Source organism: Gymnogyps californianus, chromosome 3 (assembly GCF_018139145.2).
Source record: "Gymnogyps californianus isolate 813 chromosome 3, ASM1813914v2, whole genome shotgun sequence".
Lineage (NCBI taxonomy): Eukaryota > Metazoa > Chordata > Aves > Accipitriformes > Cathartidae > Gymnogyps > Gymnogyps californianus.
The window spans coordinates 86,226,231-86,242,838 of record NC_059473.1 but is presented as its reverse complement, the minus strand read 5'-3'; positions in this window follow the sequence as shown (position 1 = coordinate 86,242,838).

The window sequence follows — 16,608 nt, the reverse complement described above, 5'->3', positions numbered from 1 at the left end:
GAAGAGCACATATCTTTATGAATTTTATATACATGTGTGAATGACAACTTGGAACAAAACTGTAATCAAAACTAAATATCTGGGAATCTTCCTTTTATCCCATTACTTGGGTATATAACCAAAGAGGTATAAGTCCTTTTGTTTCATTTCTAGCCCATACCAGTTTGGACAATGATTGGGTGCCAGAAAACTGTACTGCCAAAATTAAAAAAGCAAACAGTTTTATTCTCCAAAGTTTACTCACGTAGTTTATTTCAAATATATGTATATACACACACACATACATAGATACACATGTATGCCACACATTCACAAAAGTAATGAAAGCGACATTTAGAACTATACTGCCTTTTTAAATAACCTGAAGAACAGCTGAGATGATGTATTTTGCAGTACTACCTGTGTACAGGCCCAAATTACGACGATTGGAAGTATCATGTACGACTAAACTGGGGAAACTTCCTTGAAGTCAATTGAATTTGCATTTAAATAGACGATAAAACTTCCATTGACTCCCAATGAGAACAGGATTTCATGCAGTGCAATTAAACCAGACTGTAAGAGGAGTCAGGGTCAAAATTCTCAGACCTGAATATCTTGCTTTTCTTGCATTTCTTTGCTTGCTTTGCCTATATAAAATCAGTGCCCAGCTGTGCTCTTTATCATATGCTGCAACTTCTGTCGACTTTGTTGGGTCCTTCAGGCTTACGTGAGCATGGCAACAATGTCTCTGGAGGCAGAACTGTGTTTTAAATTCTTTGGAGCAAGGAATAAACCATAACATTAATCTTTTTGTAGAGCATTCTATGCATTTTTAACACTGTGATTTTTAATAGATAGTAATAATAGCAATTTTGAAGTACCCTGCAGATTCTAGTAAAGGACTTTCCTTCAGAAACCCTATCCCCTGCTGCTAGTTTGCAAATCTTCTAATTCATTGCCACATGGAGTGTCCTATGTGTGCAACATTTTTTTACTTCAAAACAGATAAAGCTGTATATTTTACCAACAAAGGTTCCCCAACAGCATGTTACCATTTCTCCTGTGTGGGACTACAGCTACTTTAAATCATTTCCAAATAATGGTAGTGGATAGTTTAAAGATCATGAATAAGTCATTTATTTAAATTAAGCATTTAGATTAGCCATCTGTGTTTCAAAGCTTATAGATCCATACTGAACCAGTATATTTTTCCTGAATAGTGTTTTCATGTTGTGGGTTATTCAGTGACTCACAGCATTCCTCAGAAAGTTACATCATCCTTAAGTTATATATATCTGCGAGAAGTGTCTTCCCATCCCCGGCACGACGTGGATGTGGATCTTTGTGCTGTATAGACCTCGGGAGCCCAGCGGGGAGTGGCTGGGCTGGCGGTTCACAGCTCCTACGGCAGAGAAAACAACAGGGAAGCTATTGCTGAAGCTCTCAGAACAAAAGGTATGAAGTTAGATCCAAGCACTGAGTGATGACAGAGTATCTCTCTGCCATAGACCACGGCTCTTTCTGGAGCCTTACTCGCTTCAAAAGTAGTAGGAAAACTCCAAGAAAGAGGGCAGATGTTCCTGTTAGTTTCAAACAGATATATAAAAACCTGGGTAGCCAAAAAGGGTTTAACAAGAGCTTTGTAATGAAATGTGGAAAAGAGTAAGTGGCTAGGGCTTTGTCATCATGGCTTCAGAGTGCATCTGGTTTATGCAGTCCAATTTGAATTGCGTATGCCACTTTAACTTTGATCTATGTGTTATAAAGTAAGGCTTAAAACTCAAAGCCTTAGGTGGGAGAGTTGCCATGAACTTTTAATGTCTCACAAATAAAAAAGCTTGAGGGAGGGTTTGTCTCTCCAGAAGTGCCAGAAAACCCAGTTGTGTGTGTCTGTGGAAAATGCATGGGAGAATGGGTTATGGAAACAGTGAATCTTAAAATACTAGCACAACAACTACCCTGCCACCACAGGTCTGTGCCTTAAAAACTTGGCATCTTTGTGCCAGGTTGTACCTGGGAGAGAAAGCTACCGGGGACAGAATGTGTAAGCACTGCTTTCTGCTCAGCATTGAATCACTATCATGGTTGTGTTTGGCCCACTTTTGTAAACTATGTGTTTTAATATGCATTATGGATACTCCACTAACAAAGGTATTCACTTTTCTTAAATAGAATTTCAGTGAAATATGTCTTGAGAGGATATATGACCCTTTTAAGGCAGGAGCAACTATTAGTTACTATAGAAGCCTAGAAAATATTTGTTCAGTGCTCTCTTAAGCATGCAGCCTCAACGCCTCGCAAACACAGTGTCACCATTATAAATTAAGCAGAGACAAAGTGCCTGACTGTCTTCTATGGTTCCAGTTTGATACACAAAGTCCTGTGAAATCCAGGGCTTTTCAGTAGCGTCACGTCAGCGGAACACAGCAGAACACAGCGGAAAATCAGATTGGAGGAGTATTCCTGGTTGGTTTATTAGCACTTTTGAGAAATCGTCATGCTTCTGCCCCTTTTGAGGTTCGTGCTTACTAGATACTGTTTTAAAAGGGCTAATATTTTAACATTGTGCTTTAGCATGTATAGCATATACTGAAAATATTCTAAAATAACAAGGGTAAAAACCCCTGAATCAGCTTTTAAAAGACATCTTTGGAGCCCATTCTTGCACTATTCAAGCCACTGAGTGATTAAAGGAGCGTCTGACTCTCTGAGATACTCAACATTTGCAGTGCAGTGCTACCAGAACTGCAGATTTCCACTGCTTTTTAAAGGAGCTGAAGAGATCTGTGTCTCCTTAGCATTGGCATTTGACAGGTGATCTAAAATGACCCTAAGCATTAAATAATGCAAAGTATATCAGAAGGGTTTTAGGCATCTTATCTGCGCATTCAGCTTTTGGTCATTTCATTGCAATTTTCAGATGAAAAAAAAATTAAAGAAGGTGAAAGAAAATGAGGAAAACATTAATTAGTTACAATATTGTTCAGTTTTAGTGCTACTTGCTATGAAAAAACCCCCTCATTCCACTGAAATAAAATTTAACACAATCAAAAAAGTGTCAAAATTTGAGCAAAAATAAAGTGCTCCCTCCAAAAAAAGCCCAAGCCCAAAACAAGGCAAAGTCATTCTAATTAATATAGTTTAAGGCCTACACACAATATGGAGGATTTATCTTCTACAAAGCTTTCACTCTAATTCATTAGGTCCGTCATAGAGTTATAAACTGCATTAACTCTGGTGTGCAGAAATCAGCACTGTTACGGAGCTCTTGAGCAGATGTGATACAAGAGAGCCTTTTGATTTTTTTTTTTTTTTTAAACTCAAAGAGTAATGACACTGCAATATCATGTGGTGAAGGAGCAATAATTTGATAAACATTGTCTTTCCATTAGATTAGAGCAATTAATCTGATTCTAATTTAGCTGAAACATTACCATACTGGTATCCCTAGAGCCCGATGAATAATCTCTAAACACATTGACACACTCAGCAGACAAACATTATCTCCACTCATACTGTTATTCCATATGGTCTCCTCCCATTCTGATGGAGGGCACCCTGCTGTTTCAATCAAATAAATGTCAATTATCTGAGATAGATTTTTTAGTTCACGAGCACAGGCTTACAATTCAGCAACAGCGGCTGTGGAACAATTGTCTGCAGTTCTCCCCTGATTGCCTCCTTTTTCAGCTGCAGACCTTGCCGGATTGTTGTCAAACTTTGTTGCATCATACACAGTTTCAAAGGCTCTCTCTTGAAAATTGTAGGCACAGAAAATAATTTGTAGCTGGGGAGAAAGCAGCAAAACATAGAAGAAATTGCAGAAAGGTTTGCCATGTAGACTTCTTTACCCTACTAGTTGGGGTGGTCTTTATTGCCTTGTCTATTTGTTGATCTAGCAGGGTGCCAAAACTCTATGTGAGTAAAGGCTGCTTAGACGATTTGATAGGATCTTACTCTTCTAAGGCAATGGCTCCCAAGCCTTTTGCTTCAATGGGTTATGGGCACGCTCGCCGCTTCTCACAGGCCGCCTTGCACTGTTAATTGAAAACACTATAAAAGACGACAGGCTGAAAACTGCAAGCCCTTGCAAGCCACAGTTTTGACCACTGCTACAAGGTTCAAAGCGTATCCAAAATATCCCTTTGGCATGGTAATCAGACTGCTTAGTATATGTGCCTAATGTAAGCCTTGTGGCTACTATGGTGTCTTAACACTGAAGGAGGGATGTGCAATTCAGGTTGCTTACTGCCTAATGCCATCAGTAGAGAGAAACAGTCAGAGCACCCAAGATAGATCCCTCTCAGTGGTGGTCTGAACACAGCACTTTGCAGGCTGAAGTCACTATTATATTACATCATATATAACCCCTGTTATCTAGGGTAACAGTTTTCTTCTCTAGGTGTGCCATGTTAGGCAAATACACCTGATGGGAAGGAAGGATGGAGATGGAAGGTTTTGTTGAACTGTGCTCTCTTCAGCTTTCAATTGTTTGGATGCTCAAAGTAATGTAGCAGAAGAGACTCTTTCTTCATCAAAACACCTTAAACTGTGCCAGATAATCCTATCGCACCTGCTCCAAGATACGTGGCATTCGTTGATTGATCATAGTTGTTTATATAGATATGCTGCTTTAGAGAGGGTGTCTGTATATCTGTGCTGGAAAGATCACTTGGCAATCTGACATGGAGAAAGTTTTAAAAATTGAAAATTCTGCAGTATTTTAATGATACTTGGCATCAGCTTAACCTAAATGACATGGTCATTGCGAGAAGAAAAGTTTGTTGAATTGGGCCTGTGATCTGTGTGAGAAACTGCTCCTTTGATGTGTGTGAGGGCCAGTGTGGCATTCCTCTGGCTGAGAAAACCTTTGGCTTGAGTAAGTCTTTTTAGGTCCAGTAGACTGAGATAGTAAGTGCAGTGTGAATGATTTCTCAGCAACTTTAAATCACGCCTGTTAAACTGGCCTGTTTTCACTCACTTAGGTATAGCATACCTGCTCTTCCCAGCTCTCTTCCTGCTTGCCTTCCTCACCAGGTTCTCTTTAGCATTCACCACATAGACCTGAAATGCTGTAATATCTTGCTGCTTAGGAAAATGTCTTATTTTTCAAGATGCTGGCTACCTTCCCCTCTTCCTAACATCAAATGGACTCCCAGATACTTCAATACCTCAGGAGCAAATTCATTCATCCCCTTTCTACCAGATATTTCTCTTTCCTGGCACAGGCAGCTGGAAACACAGAGAATCTGTCAATAAAGTGGGGTGATGTGCGTGCAGCAGTTATCCATACATTTCAACAGAAGATAGGGCTTTCTCGCAGAGTCATATGGTTGTCAGTTTCTAATCTAGAATTTTAGGCTATCTGTAATAGTATGTTATAGAAATAAAAAAGTGCCTCTTACTTTGGATTTGGACATTCTGTCACCATTAATGTGCCAATAAAGGCTTTGCTTGAGGACATTGTGGAACAACACACTTCTGTTAATGTTGCTCAATAAAACTATTAATACGATCAATTTGATTTGAAATGTCTCTTGTCTTGTAAAGTATCAGATCATTAACTTTAACAATGTCAGAGAGCTCTGACTATCATATTCAACTAAATTAATGTCCAAGGAATAGCTAAGAGCTCATTTTGCATAATGGAAAGTATTAATATGCCATAGTGGAAAGTATTAATGTGCTACTGGATGTAAATAAACTGAGCAACCTCCAAATGCTTCAGGAAGGATGTAGGCTTGCACTAGTACATGCCATAAAAAAGAGGCAATGATGAGAGACATGAGGCAGAGAAGGAAACAATAATGATTCTTGAACTGAAGGTATGAGATAAAGAAAAATGGTACTGAACACCTGAAATTCACTTGTAATCACAGGGATATGTTGATTCTCAGGATCTCAGAGTAAGGCATGTTATATGCTATTGAAAGACAAGAAGTAGGGTCAGGAAGTGCACAAAGAAGAAACTCTACAGGTACCTCTGCATTAGCATTTTAGTTCAAATCAGGAGAGTACCTCTGAAGCACACTTTGGTTCACATTGTAGAGAGGTCTTGGAGTACATGAAAGTAAACTGAAAGATGTGGTCCCAGCTTGCACCTAATTTACTCTGTTCCTGGCTGGTCAAGTCCATAGGAATAGACTGGAGGTAATTAGAAATAAAATGCCCTGAAATTCTTATAAAGTGTATAGTGAGTCCTCAGCACTAACTGTTTCACTCAACAAATCCACCTTTATTGGGCTGCACTGCTTGCTTGTGTGGACATAGCAGAGAAATATACTGGAGACTCCTTCCCCTGCCCCACATGTATGTTCTCACCCTAATACACTCAGGCTATATGAACATGCATAAATATTGACCAAGCCAAGAGCAGTTGTCCCAGTTACATTTGGGAAAGTCATGATTTTAAGCCTGTTTTTAAAAGCATCTGTTGGATGCTCTTGTACTGGCAGTTCCAATAAATTAATTTAATAATAATATGGGGCACAGCTTAGTGCAGGCAGTGTGAGTACAGAAGGGGGAACTAAGGGGATAATGGGAACTGAACACATTATTTTTGAACTCCTATGGATGTGCAGTGCCTTGGGTTTTTTATCCTTGCTCTGGTCCTCTGCCTAAAATAACCTCACACACCAATAATACTGGGAACTGGCTGCCCAATTGGCAACTCTGCTGAAAACAACCAGGTGGATGCCAAACCGAATAGGAGCTGACAGTGCACCCTCATCAAAAGGGAGGCATGTGCATGTGGGGTACGTTAGGAGGAGCATGGCCAGCAGACTGAGGAAAGTTAACCTTCCCCAGTTCACACTGGTGAGGTTGTACCTCGAACAGCTTGAAGGCCAGTCACAAAGATAACACAACTGCAGTGCTTCACAGTGGTGGCAGATCATACAACAAGGAGCAACAGCCAGAGACTACATTCAGGTTTGTCATTAGGAAAATGTTTTTGCTGTCAGTGCAGCACTGGGGCAGGTTGCTTACAAAGATTGTGTAATCTCTAATGTTGGATATTTGCCCATAGTTGGGCAAAGCTGATCTAGTGCTTGTGGTGGCCCTGCTTCAAGTGGGATGTTGGACAAGGTGACCTCTGGATGTCCCTTCCAACCAACACTGTTATGACTGTGGAAGTCTGTGAACCAGAGTTAAGTGCATATTAGGGGAATGACATGATGAGTAGATTTGTTAACTAGAACATTTGGCCTGGCCTAACTTTGCAGAAGGTCATAGGTAGCTTAAGCTATATCACTCACTGGGACACCAAAAGTCTGTAGCAGTTACCTGGGCAGAGTCTGTCTCTTTGCATCTAATATTTCTTAGCAAGGAGAAGGGTAAAACCAAGGCAGAGAAAATAGAGGGAGAGCCTTGGGGAGCCTTGGGAGCCTGCCTTACCATTGCTCAGAGGAAGGGGAAGAACGGTTGTTGCTTCTTGAATGAGGTCCCTCATTCTCCCACCCAGAAGTAGCTGCTGCCCTGCACATTTCCAGCTGTAGTGACAGCAATGGCTGATTTCCACCCTGGCAGCCTGCTGCCTGAGGCAGCTGCCTACATCACTTCACCTTGATGACTAGCTCTATTCAAGACTTGCAGACTTGCTCCAGGGAACAGAGCAGCTGTACTCAAAATATTGAGCAGACGTCTTCACCTCCACCTCAATACTGAAGGCTTGCCTGTTCCTCCCCGTGGGGTGACTCAGTGGTACAGGTTAGGAGCAGAGACAGGTGCCAGCATGGCCTTAGTTAGAAATCTAAATTTTCGCAGCTTTACTGAGATACTGGGAGATAAAACCACAAACTGGCCTCAGAAATGTCACACATATGGAACGGCAACTAGATGTGACCCACAGAGGCCTAGCTGAGCAGGTGTCTGCTTAAAAAGCAGCTGCCTGGGTGATGGCTTTTCTTCACTGCCTGTGTCGGTTTTCTCATCCAAAGTTAATGGGATCAGTGGCATTGAAATTACTGAGTACATTGTTTCAGCTCTGATTTTAAAATTAAAACTTTTATAATTAACCCCTTTTTTTTCAAAATACATTTTTTCCAAAGTTTGACTTTTATTGATGATATTTTTGGTTAACATCACAATGTAGATTATTTTTCGTAGAAATCAGTGACTTTTTTGTTATTGAGTTCCTTTCTGATAGTTTTAGTGATGCAAAAGAAACTTTCTGTGTTGTGGGACTGAAGAAGCAGGCTCCATTCACAACACAACTGTCTGTTAGTGAATGGTAAATATGACCTATGGCTGTAAAAGTCTAAATGGATTTTTTCCCCTGCTCTATTTTCAAGATGTGACAAAATTACTAGGTAGCCTGCATATCCAAAGTCAGATATACACTGGGAGCTGAATACTGTCAACAATACGAGAGAAGCCTGATTTTAGCTCCGTTGCAACACAGCAGAGTTCTGCTTTCATGGTGCATTAATTCAACACCTGCAGGCACTCTCTTTCCTTGCTGAAATTACAGGCTGTCTAGCGAGTAGTTAAGGCTTTGGACTGGAGTGTGGAGTAAAGTCGTGTGGTCTTTATTGATCCGCACAGGGCCAGATCCTAATAGTGTGATGTAAGTTACAGATGCTCCCTCATGTTGCCTAAAATGGAGACAAAGGATGAAACACAGCTGAGATGTTTTACTGACATGTCCAGTTTTTAGAGTTCTTCACCTTTAGCCAGTCACCTTTAAAATTGTAGTTTCTTTAAATTCAAAATCATGGTCCTGGAAAATGATCAGTGTTCAAATCTGTTTATTTACTTACCAGTTGAAAGTACAATTTAAAAGCTACCTCAGCCTCTCAAAAAAGATTTTGAAGCACAGGACTACATCAATCAGAGAAAAGCCAAACGAAAAGCTTTGCTTTTGTTGTGTGCGTTAATACGTTAAATTAGAAGCATTAGAGAAGCTTAATTTAATTTGAAAGTAGGCAGTTGACAGCATTGTTTGGCTGTTGGACTATTGAACCACTCTGGTTCCTGTGCTGGTAGGAGGGGCTGGAAGTAACAGAGAGGCTGGAGGGGAGGCCATGAATAAAAAAGACATTTATTTCAGTATCTTGAGTAAATGTTTAACAGTCATAATGAGACTGCTGTGGGGCATGTTAATATGCTCCAATAGGCAATGTGTTATTGTTGTTTCTTTGGTTTCCCTAACATGACAGTTGTGTTATAAGGTCTTTGCCCTGCAGAGTAGAAAATGGAGATGTTTCTGAACTCAGCGCAGAGCGAGAGCTGCTGCCTTATACTAAAGGGGGATCCCACTCCTCTCCTGTGTCTGGAGCAGTGGTGCAGTGAGGTTCCTGAACTGCTTCGTACTGCACTGAGTTATGTCTCTTGGCTGGTTTCTCGCCTTCAGGCAGACAGTAGCTCTCAAGGCACCGTGCCTCACCAGAGCTTTGAAATGAGAGCTGCTGTGTCACCGGCAGCGGGTGCTTGGTGGTATCTGGTCTCTGTGGTGGAAGATCATGCTGAATTCCCGCTGGTGTTCACAGTGAGCCAGTTACCTAAAAGTCTTGATGCTGTTCAGTTTATTGATGGAGGTATACATATAGCTGCATATACTGTTCCACTCTGAGTGTAGAACAACTTGCATAGACTTAATGGAGACTAGTTGTATGCTGTAAATTTAGGACATAAAAAAACAGACTATAAGAGCACTGAATGGGGTTATACCACATGGCGCTCTAGCTCTCTGTCCTGTCCCTGATGGCCGTCAAAAGGAGACGTCTAAGAAAGAGTATAAAAACAGGGTGCACGATACATGATACTTCCCTGGGTACTCTCCCTGCTTCCAATAATTTGCAGCTCAGAGACTTCCTGACCTGGAGATGTTTCTTTCAATTTATAGCCTGAAAGTATTTCTGATCTGTGAACTTGCCCTGCCTCTCCTTGAATCCATGTAAGCTTTTAGCATCTGCAACATCCTGTGGCATGGAGTTCATCAAATGCACGTGCTTTTCTAAGGTCACAGCCTCAGAGGTCAGGATGACTCCTTGTGTCAACAGGATTCAGTTCCCCATTGCCATCGCAGCAGGACTGGGCTCCAAACCCAGCTCTTCTTCAGTAACCTCTCTCTGTACCTGTTAATACACATTAATATTGATTAATGCACTAGCCGCATATGGTGTAGGCACTTGTCTTACTCCCCATCCACCCGGGATACACATTAATCAACAGTACAGCATGGTATAGTATGTCATGTCTCATTGCTTAAACATTTTCCTACTCCCTTATGTTTTTAAATTGAAGAAAACTAAGTGCTCAGACAGAAGTAATAGATCAGTATAACTGGATTTGTCTTAATACACCCCAGATGAATTTGCCCAGAAGAGTTTCACGGAAAATCTTTTTCGGCATACAAAATCTGTTTGAGGAGTTATATCACTGAAGATTGCTTTCTGCAACTACAGTAAAAACCAGAAAGGCCCTTTGTTCTGTTCCCATGTCTCCCACAAGATAAAGATATTCTTTCTCTCCCTCCCCTCCACCATTTAAAAAAAAAAAAAAAAATTAGATTACTGGCTTCAGAAAGACGGCATTTCAGCTTCCCAAACTTTTAGTTTCCCAACCAGTGTCCTGTTAATAGGTTATGGGCTAAGTACAACTCTGCTGTTGCTTAGTTCAGTTGAGCCCAATGATGGTGGCACTCAGTTTCCCTGAGTTAGTCACCAGAAGTCAGGTGCCTGGTCTGAGCGGCCGGCTCTGTAGTGGACACAGAGGGATGGGTGCCTCCTGAGAAAGATTTATTTTACCCTGTGTAGGTGTTTAAAATCAACCTCTAGAGATGTCTTTCCTGCTCTATTGATTAGAGGTTGTTGATTCATTGCAAACTAGCTTAGACTACACGTTTCCTCTGGGAAAAGTCAGACCCTGGGATCTGGAGCTTAGAGAACAAAGCAGCATGATGGAGAATGGTTTCAGTTGTATTTGGTATATCAGGCTTCAAATACATAAAAGTTCATAATCAGTAGACACAAAAAAATGGAAAACCCCAAGTTTTCACAGAAGCATAATGCACAGAACACAAGCCAAAAGGGCTTATGGGGCAAACAGCAGGTCCTTGCAGTGTGAACCCTTACTGGTGTGAATTGCTCTGTTATAGGCCGTATGACTAATTCTTATGTCTAACTGATCACTAAATCAATATCGTTGCTGATTTGAGTGTAAAGTGAGGAGCTACTCACTGAGAGCAGGAAGTGGTGGAAACTATCCCGTAATCAATATATTTACTTGGTGTGCCAGTGACAATAATGAAAGAGCAAAAGAGCTGAAGATGATAATCAGAGGTTTTGCACGCTCTTTTGTACTGTCTGACCTGCCTCTAGGGTACATAAAGTTTCTTTTACATTTGTTTCTGAGATTATGGACACAAATGTGTCTTTTATTACTTAAGAAATTTCTGAGCTCATACACAGCCTAATAATTACATGCTATATTTTAATGTGCTTACACAAAATGACCGGGTTATTGTTGCTCATGCAGTCCTTACCATACCATTTTATCACTTCTGAATGCAAGTTCCATTGTCCATTAACATAGTTTTTGAAAATTTTTTTGCAATTCTGTCAAGTAAGCCTGTTGCTTCCTTAGTGTTTTTATCTTCTAGATGTGTGAAGACCATTATCAATATGCCTTGCAGATTATTGGTACTATATGAATATCAGGTAGAAACTATGATTGTCTTACATTGACTGTGTATCAGCTACTGTGAAATAATGGATACAGTCAGACTTTCTGAGCATTGCAAACATAGCTTGTGATGCGAAGAGTAAGTGCAGAATAACTTTGATGCAGGAAGTATTTTGATCTATAATCAAGAACTTTTTAATGGAATGATACTTTCCAGGGTATTTATGCAGTGCCTTACATCTTTAAGCAACTGTATAAACAATAAATAATCCTCCTCATCAGTGTCACTACATCCTATTGAATAAGTCCCCAGGGCACTATAAATAAGGGTTATCTTTCAGCCGTCAATAACAAACAGAAGAAGGATTTCCTCACTGACTTTTATGAAGTTTTCAGTAGTGTTTTGATTTGATTCAGCATTTCTGATACTGGTGTAGTGTTTGCCTGCCTGCCTGAGATGTTCAAAGCCAAGCAAGTTTGTTAGGTTCACAAATGCCACAAGCCTCTGAAGGACTTCAGGAGCTTGCTGGGCTGTTTCATAACTTCACTCTAATCCACTGCTCTCCAGGGTACATTTGAAACTGTACTTGTGTTGAAACCTGTGTCAGGACTGTCCCTAGACATGCCTATGGGATGAAAACAGGCCAACATGCTCTTGCTCTAATCAAAGATTACTCTCGCAGGTTCAGGGCAGCTTGTGTGGCTTTTAGCCACCTCAGAGTATTAGGCAGCATAAATTTGTGTCTGGCTACCCTTACCTACTTAGACACCCAATGTCTCTAGATAAGCATACAAGCCCTCATCAGTGTAGAATACGTACAACTCCAGATGTTAAACTATTGCTCATTACAGGGTCCCCATAAGGTAAGAAACTACTGTAATCGTAATTTTACAGGTAAGAAACTGAGGCTCAGAGACAAGATTGTTAAAGATACTTTCATATCTTTTTGATATACATAGAATGGGAGTCTCTGAATGCTAGTGAAACTCAGCATAAGAGGTGTATTTAATTTCACTTGAAGGAGCCTGTTGGACAATGTCAGGGAATGACCCCTCCTTACTGGATATCTGAGATCAACTTCATTATCCCTTTCTTTCCTTCAGTTTAAATCAATTGGAAGGAAGGCAGGGAAACTTGTTCAGTAAAAAATTAAACGTTAATTATAAATCCATTATTATTCCTGTTAACTTACTTTTTTCTTTGGTCTGCAGATGCCTTCTTGCACTTATCAGTGAAAGAGCTGAGAACTGACCATCTTCTGTGAGTACCTTTTGGCTTCAGGGCAGGGGGTGATACAGGAGGTGAGTGCAGTTTTCAGGAACGAATAAGGACCTCTGGGCTCAAGGCACATGGACACCCCAGGTGCCTAAATCGCTTTGGAAATGGGACTTGGGGTATGAGAGTCAACTGAAATGGGTGAGGATTTGCTGCCTCCGGCTTCTTTCAGAGTTTGCCACTTCTGTGACAGTGATTAGTGAATTGCATGTTAAACAGCTCTGAACTGCCTTAGTTTTCAGACCTGTATATTTAAATAAGCTAAAGTTAGTTATTTGCTTTGACAGGAGCTTTTCAGCAGCAATCCTGGCAATGGCCATAGCAGCCATAGCAAGAAGGGTTATAATCTACCTCTGTGAATAGCACCACTGGCTCCTAAACTGGCTTCCAGTTACTTTGCAGATCAACCCTTCTGAAAAAGCCTGAGTCTTGTGCATTTTTTAAAATGTTGACATTTGACATGTAAGAGTGTAAGGACAGATAGGCAGTGCCTCCTCTGTTCACCGAGAATGGAAGTTCAGGGTACATGGTGCAGAGACCCATACTAGCAGGATACGACTCAAATCAGAGCTGACCCAATTGGAAAAATTAGTTTGGTGTGAGCTAATGAGCAGTGCTAACATTTTGAGATCATCAGTTTGTGTGCAACAGGGAGCTGCACATAATGTGATCAAGGCAGATTAATTTGGGCCAAATGTGCACCCTGTTTTGAGCACATCTGGTATGGCAGAGTAACACCCAGTGAACCAACCTGCACAACAGATCCTGTACATCCATGGGAACTCCTGTTCCAATAAATGTGGTTTGGCTTTTTAGGATTGTGCATGCTGGTGGTCTATGTGAAAGGCTTTCCCTGGTCCTACCTGAACAGTGACTTTGAGGTGCCATGGGAACTCCTGTTCCCATGGAACAGGTTATGCGTGTTATGTGACAGGACAGGGTTTTGGTGTCACACATGGGTGCTGGGATGGTTCTTCCTGGTGACCACCCTCTCTTATCCCTCTCGGTGCTCCAGCTGAGCTGCAGCTGGTCAGCAAGAGCTCTCCACCCTTTTTCCTTTTCCCACTCTCTGCCCAGGAAAAGAGAGTCTTCGTTACTCCGGTGCTATATAGGAAAAGAGGCCTGCCTTTCTAAGTAAATACAGAGGAGTGACATTCAAAATTTCTAGAAGACCAAGTAATTTCTGAGTCATATTCGCTAATATTTTTTACCTGTCCTGATTTCCTTACTTATGCCTATGGTTCGCTCACTCACTGGCGATGAAAACCCTCATTACATTGTGGTTTGGATTTTTAGGATCATACATGCTGGTGGTCTGTGTGAAAAGCTTTCCCTGGTCCTACCTGAACAGTGACTTTGAGGTGCCATGGTTGACTCTCCAACCTCTGCCCAGCAGCACGCTTTGAGCAACGCTTTGCCGTTCCTGTCACTGGGACACAGTACTTGTTCTGTTTCCTCTTTATTTGTATGTTCCTCACGATGGAGTATTTTGTTTCCCAACTGTGGTACATGCAAGAGAAACTCAAAGCTCAGCCAAAGGAGAAAATTGAAAAAACACTCAATGATATCAATCAGAGAAGACATGAGTAACCTGAAGAAGAGGCGAGTTGTAGATTTCCACATTCAGAGGACACTACTTGCCTTGTACCTTTCAATTCTCATGGCATTTCTTATTCAAACTCTGGCAATTCTCATTAGGGCTCTCCTGCCCAAAGTCAATGGACTGCCTATATCATACAGAACAAGGACTAAACCCACCTTTGCACTGCATATGTTAAAAATGTGACTGAAATGCTACCCATTCATAAGAGAGTGAAGGAATCAACAAAATAGCCTGTGCAGGACGTAGTCTGATATAAACTCCTTCCATGACCTTTTTATTATGAAAATCTGATACTTCAGAGAGAAATAACCCAAAATGTTTCATAAACATTTTTAGGCATTAATACAAGAGACATAACTTTTCAAGGGCTCCAAACATCAGCCAGTCCCATTGCCTTTTATTACCTCTGAAGGAGAATTTTATAGTAGAATTGTACTTCTAAATTGATAATATTTTTTTAAGAGAAAACAAAGCAAAACATGAACAGAAACACTAGGTCTAGAAATGTTCTGATTTGTTGCAACAGCAAAGACCTCCTATGCTTTAACAGACGCCCATGTTGGGCTGTTATGCTCCATGCTTTTGTCATGCTTTGTCTCTCTCTGTTTAAATTAAATCCCAAAGCTACTGTTGGGTTGATTTCTGGTAAAGCAGAAGTGGCATAAAGCCAGTTTTTCTTGGTTGAGAAAATATGTTCCCGCTGTGTGTCTTTTAAAAAAAGACACTATCAGTAAAGTAATCAGTAAAGTAAGAAATATCAAGGTAGATCCAATAGTCACACCGAAGAGTCTATTCATGTGTAAGAAACCCGCCTGCTTCTCATAACACCACCGTAATAGAACGTGGATATTTTTTGTTTTTAATTTTATGGCAGCATGAGCTCTGCTCTCTATATACAATATAGCACTCTTTGTACAGACAAAGTGGAAATGACATGTATCCAACTACACTGGCTCAATGAGCCTTGGTTTTGATGACCTTATGCCTTTTTGGTCTTCTGGTTTAACTGTGGTACTTTTATTGTTGGCTTTGAAGCAGTTAAATGTAGTCTGAAAGCCTTTTCTTATTTCCTGCTTCTTTTTTTTTCTTCCTCTTTTTTTCTCCTCATTGTAGAAAAAATACTGACTATGTCAAGGACAAACACTTAGGTTATGGATTTGTTGCTTTTCTATTACTATTTTTATTACAAAGCAGCCCTGAAGACCTTTTAATTCTCTTGATTGTTTAAAGAGGCTTCATGAAAACATGACATCTCAGATGTGGAGATAGGTATAATTGAGTGCAAAATTCTGTTTGCCAGGACTCTACTACAGTAAGATCCTAAGGAATTCAACAAAATGGAAGGGGTCAGTAAGGGTTTAGTGGAATTTGATAGGAGGCCCCGTACAAATATCCAGATGAAACTATAGCCAATTATTCTGTGCTGAATATTGTGCCCTGATGAAAATAAAATACCTGAGCTTAATCTTTCATTCAGAATAAAGATTTGTAGTATAATGACCTGATTTAGCTGAAAAAAGGAAAAAATAAGTAAGTCTGACAGCTGAGAACAGAAGGGGGATTAATCTCAAAAGTTGCTAGTCTTTGTTTCCCATCCTTTCATTATTGTGCAATCAGAGCAAAGAAACAACTAGCTGCCCTGACACAGCTCCAATTGCATTGCTCGGAGAAAGGGAGAGGCATGGTGGAGAGAGATTTTTCATGATTTACAGACAGGGGAACTGACAAGAAAACGGAGAGAAATTGAGCCAGTCGGTCCTCCTCTCAGTCTGACTGGGGCTTAGGGCAGAAGCAGGCTAACAGTGCCTGCATTCACCACCAGGAACAGCAAGGGCAGCTGCAGGTAGGTACGACAGGATGGGATGTCTCACAAGGTGCAGTAAGGTCACTGAATGCAGGATTACCCCACTTTTCAATCTTACATTTGACCTCCAGTGTGTCCGACGAGGAGAAGGAGGGAAATGATGCTGTGGGGTACATTACAGTGTTGTCTGCTCTTCTGATCTCTTTGACGGTGCCTCTACTTGGCATGTGACGTGACCCCAGCTCTCATTCCACTTGTGAACATTTACAACCACCAGCTCCACTACGCACCACTAAATGCCAGTGGTTGCTACAAGGC